The sequence below is a fragment of the Poromitra crassiceps genome (genome assembly GCF_964638095.1).
Source record: "Poromitra crassiceps genome assembly, contig: HAP1_SCAFFOLD_963, whole genome shotgun sequence".
Lineage (NCBI taxonomy): Eukaryota > Metazoa > Chordata > Actinopteri > Beryciformes > Melamphaidae > Poromitra > Poromitra crassiceps.
Window position 1 is genome coordinate 22,467 of NW_028151447.1, and position 6,018 is coordinate 28,484.

The following is a 6,018-nucleotide window of genomic DNA, read 5'->3' on the forward strand; positions in this document are numbered from 1 at the left end:
TAATCCCCGAGGGGAAACATGGTTTGCCACCAGAGCGAGAACAGATACAAACAAGAAACAGTAACATACAGCACAATAACAATAATACAGTGGAGAGAGAGAGAGCCTCACAAAGCAAGGCTAGCAGTGTTCATTAAAGAATTTTACAGAAGCAGGAACAAAAGATCTTCTAAATCGCTCAGTAGAGCACCGAGGCATCAAAAGCCTATTACTAAACGAACTGCGCAGGGCATTAAATACATTAAACAAAGGATGGCCTTCATAAGAAAGAATAGAATTCAATTTTCTCCTTGTTCTCTTGGCTATAATCATCTCCAAAGAATCAGGGGGAAGGCCAATCACTGAGCCTGCCTTTTTAATCATTTTGTTTATCCTATTTTTGTCCATGACAGTGAGGCTGCCCCCCCAGCAGAGCACAGCATAGAAAAGGACACTAGCTAGGATACCTTGGTAGAACACATGAAGAAGTGACCTGCTGATGTCAAATGATCTAAGCTTCCTCAAGTGGAAAAGTCCAGACTGGGCCTTCTTGAACACAGAATCTGTGTTCTTCTTCCAGTCCAGCTTACTGTCCAGGTGGACACCGAGATACTTATAAGACTGGACTATTTCTACCTCCAGCCCTTTAATAATGACAGGGGAGACTTCTGCCTTCTTCCTCCCAAAATCAATAACTAGCTCTTTGGTCTTTTCAACATTGAGCAGTAAAAAATTGTCATCGCACCAGGAAACAAATAAATCAATCTCCTTTTTATAGGCCCGATCGTCACCTTTGTTGATGAGACCAATAAGAGCAGTGTCATCAGAGAATTTCTGCATATGACACATGGCCTCACTATGTCTGCAGTCCGCAGTATAAAGAATAAAGAAAAAAGGAGCTAAAACTGTTCCTTGAGGGGCTCCAGTTTTTGTCCAGATGATATCTGATACAGTGTCGTCCAGCCTAACAAACTGAGGTTGAGGCACAAGATATCTCATGCACCAGGCGATGGTTGAATTATGCAATTTATATTGAATCAGTTTATTTGCTAGAATGTGTGGCTGGATAGTGTTGTTCAGGCTCCATCTGGGCCCTTCTTGATCTAACTTCGTTCTCTCTCTTTCTTAAAAAAAAAAAAAAACTAACCAACCTTGTACCACTAACCTAAACTTGTACCACTGTTCCTTCAGAAGTTGTAGTTGTCATAGACTGTGCTCCATAGTTGATTGCTCTATTGCTGACAAAAAATGTGTTATTGTAAGTCGCTTTGGATAAAAGCGTCTGCCAAATGACGTAATGTAATGTAATGTAATGTAATGAAGGCGCTCGAAAAATCAAAGAACATTTCCCTAACAGAGTTTAAATAAACGTCTTACAAATAAAGAAAAGCCACTGTCAAATCATGCGATTTAAGTGAATGTTTTGAGCTTTGAGAGGTTTGTTCATGTTTACCCATTTTGGTGGATTGTCCCAAGATCATACAAATGATGTGATTTTTGTGAACTTAAAGGCCCAATCCGTCAAAACTCACTATTACTGACGCCGGTGGCCGTTAGTGTAACTGCAGGCAGCGTGTGAACGAGCTGACGCGCGGGCACCATACTCGCACGCGCACAAGCAGTTGCCTGGCAACAGCAGAGCTGTTCGTTGCTTTGTAACGTTAACTCATAAAAGTCACTTGAAAACGGCAACCTGGACAATTTATCGGTCAGATCAGCCTCGAGATGCCCAGGAAGGATTCTGGGTGAATTAGGGGACGTTATTGTGGCATGTTTGGTCGTGTTTTGGCTTGCGTTGACTGCGGGCAAGTCGATACTCATGTTAGCAAAAGCCAGGAAATAGCCTTCTCCCCCTGTATGTATGGTAATGCCTGGAGTTGACCAAACTGAACAATCAAACAATGTTTCATAAGCATAACAGTAACGTTAGGCATATTTAGGACTGTTAAATTCATTATCCACACAAGACGGTAACGTTATTAGTGGGGCTGGTGGTAATTTCTATAAATGTAAATGAATATTAGTTAGCCGCGATTAGCATCAAGCTAATGCTACTAGTATGTGCAGTCCCACTGCAGTCAGAGCCTGCTGGCTGCGGGAAGTGGATACTCATGTTTGCACAAGCCAGGAAATAGCCTGCTCCCCCTGTGTGTACGGTACCGTCAAACAATGTACCGTAAGCATAACAGACAGTAGGCTAACGTTAGGCATATTTCCGACTGTTAGATTCATTCATTATCAACACAAGACAGTAACGTTATTAGTGGGGCTGGTGGTAATTTCTATAAATATAGCTAAATCTATTAGTTAGCATCAAGGGGAGCGTGCCTATGTTCCCACAGCCCTATGTTCCCACAGCCCTTTCTTGACTATTTTATAGAGCAGCAACGCGTTGAAAATAGAACAGTGGCGTAACATAGAGCAGCGCATGTGCTGCGCGTTGCATGCTGACAAGCCACGGCCGGTGTGAGACTTTACATTAAATATAATTGAATCTAAAAGGCGCGGCGCGTTTTTTTGCGCGACATACATGTTCGGTGTATTTTGGCCTTAAGGAGCTAAGTTTAGCAAAGGACGTGTCAAAATTATGCCAGAGAACAGCACATGTCCACAAGCCAGGGCTACTAGCAAACAATCAAAATAAGATTAATTTTTTATTTATTTAAATAAATAAAAATATTGCACTATTTATGCAGTTAACTCAACCTTTATTGCACTATTTATGCAGTTCACTCAACATTTTTGTGCCAGGAACAGGCAATCTGCAAGTGCTGTCCTTTGAAGACTATTTCAAGATTTATATTTCTGGCGCCAGCAACGCCAATGGATCTTTTCTCCTCTCGTTTCATGACGGTGGAAACAGAAATTCTGAACAACTAAAACCTTTCCTCCACGGTTTCCAGGGATCAAGCTTCCATGAATAGCAGCCATCTGAGCAAACACTGTGGACCACTCAGCACCAATGGGGCATGGCCGCGAATTACGATCAAAATATAAGGGGGTCGTCGGAACTACACCTCTCCACCAAATATCGTGAAAATCCGTGCTGTAGTATTTACGAAATAGTGCATTTGGTTTTTCAAACTGTCGCAATAGAAACAACTATGGACGGATCGTGATCAACAAAAAAGTGTTCCACGCAACACGCCTTCACCAAATTTGGTGCAAATTGGAACATTCTGCATCGAAACGTTTAGATCACATTGTGTTTTGTTATTTTTTGTGGTTTTTTGTCTCTTTGACCTTACTCAGTCATTCGTAGTGATGCATTGTGTAAGTTGGATTGTGAATGCCTTTTTGATTCTTCATTAATACAATAAAATAAAATTAAAAATTAAAATGCACACAGACAAAGAGTAAGTAAATCTTAGTAAACGTGGGAACATTATGAGAACTAGTGCAAACCACTTCTTGTAGTTTAGGGGGCTGGGGCCAAATCTGATATGGATGAATTGCTAACTAGTGCTAGTCATATTGTGTATTTTTTCATGATCATGTGTATTCTTGCATGATCAAAGGCACACAAAACTTTGAGACTGGTGTGGTTGTGCAACAAGACTATTGTTGGGAAATGTGGGAACACAGGGCCTTATTTTGGAAGAAAAAAAAATCTAAGAAATGTGGGAACATAGGGCTGTGGGAACATAGGGCTGAAATCTTAGAAATGTGGGAACATAGGGCTGTGGGAACATTGGGCTGTGGGAACATAGGGGTGACCCCCGCATGAAGCTAACGACTCACCACCGCAGCTAAATGCAGTCAAACAATAATGTTCCATGACCATAAGCATAACGGTACTAACGTTAGGGTTGCATTACTTCACACAAGATGGTAATGTTAGCAGAGTTTCTGACCAGGTGGTCAGATACTTGTACTACGGAGTGACAGTAAAAATCTTGAAAATCCATTAGCAAGCAGCTAACGTTATCTGGTCAAAACCACATTACAGTAGCTACAAGCAGCAAGTTCCCTTCATGAACCGAAAACACAGTCCTGACTCTAGTTTCCCCCCCGATGTCGGTCACATTGCTGCTGTCTGGCCAGACGGGCTTCATTAGATAAATATTTATTTATTTAGTCTGGACTTTTTCTGGAGTCTGTGTTTGTTGTTTCCTTTAGCTAGCAGCTAGCGACGAGCGTAACGTTAAAAGCTACTTCAGCCATTTCCTGTTAGCGTCTAGACAAGAGACAAGCTCGACGTGAACGCGCGAGACGTCACATCCTCTAGCTGTGGCGGGAGATGCTATCCACTTCGAAACTGCGGTTTTCCATGTATCTTCTGAACGGCTGGTCGGAGAGAAACGCCCCTGGTCGCCATTTTTAACACCTTAAGTGCCATAGCCGAAATAATTCGTCTTACATAATCCAACGCTTGAGTGCCAGAGCCAAAATAACTCGTCTTACATGTTTTTTTGACGGTGGGACATCAATCAACCCCTTTTACATCTTCGAGATAACTATAGGAGCAAGAGCATGTGTGTAATCTATTTTACCGACCACTAAGTGGCGACAGAGACAGAGAGAAGCCACAGCCACGGGACCCGTACACCAAAAGCAGCCGCCTCCCGCGGAAATGGCTTGGCGATTTTACAGTCAGAAGCCCGGAGACACACACACAGAACGGACAGAGATACCCTCCCCCCAGAGCCGCGGAGCAACGCGCGAACACACACACACACACACACACACACACCGCGGGAGCAAGCCATTCAAGGAAATGGCTTGGCGATTTTACAGTAATCCATTTCAGACTCGTCCCCGCACGCAGGCAGGCAGGCACGCAGACAGACAGGCAGGCAGCAGCAACGCGCTTCTGACACGCCCGCTGTTAGAGCCAGGAGGAAGGAGGAGAAGACACACGGAGGGAGGAGTTTGAATGAGAGGGGTGTTTCCTGTTGTTATGGAGGAAATTACTGTTCAAAACTATTGTTTAGAATGTCTGACGGTCTTACTGATGCCAAAAATGAATGGTTAAAGTGACTGTTTCACAAAAAGCCATTTATCTCTGAATAAATTTCCAGACGCTGAAACCATGCTGTACTCAACGGCTAATATCTACATAACTACTAACTCTGCAAACTAACTCTTTTAGACAGAGAAAGCACACATTCTATTAGTTATTTTTAGATGATTGGTGTTCATGAATTCTTAACAGAAAAGAATCCTCGGCTGTTCTAAAATGAGCCAGAATCGTCAAAAACACCCCTGGCACAACTTACCTACAGGAATGAAAACATGGCTGGCACTCAATGTGTTAAGTGACGTCAAGGCGCATTCACTCAGTGCCAATAATAAACACTTTGTGCACATTTATTTCTCGCCAGAACCAACGGAATGGGCCTTTAAGTACATGTTTCTAATTTATCAATGGGCTTTTTAATTTATTTTTTTAATGATCCAAGTTGCAGTGGTTTACCTCTGAAGTCGGCAGGCCTGTCCTCCCAGGGTGACAGCACAATACCCAGGGCTTTCCACTGGTTACCTGACAGGGCTGCTTCCTGTTCAGCTGTTACTGCCACAGCCTGCTCATAGGAGAACATGCTGATCTGGTTCGGGTTAAACACCACCTGCAGAAGGTGACATGAGCCAAATGAGGGGAGGCACGAATTGTCAAGATGAACACACCAACATAGATAACAAGACATTTCGGGTCCCAGAACAAAAGCTGAATAGAACTCCATAGACTTGTTTTGTGGAAGTCAGGTCAGTGTACAGTAAACTAGTAATAATAGTCATTTAAGACTTACACTAAACTGCTCAGGTGGTATCATTGAGATAGCCAGAGGTGTGATTCCTTCAATTTGGTCCCTCACCAAAGCTGACATGGACATATCTGGAAGACCAGCTGCACAACGAGAAAGTGAAGTAGCATCAATGCTCCCAGAGCTAAACAGCCACCAACATAACTGAGTGAAAAATCACATTTAGCAGATGATCACAGAGAGGATTGTTCATATCAGGGTGCTCAACATGAGGAGAGTGGATGTGTCTTACCTGCCAGAACTCCAATCTCAATGAAGACATCAGTCTTCCAGTTAC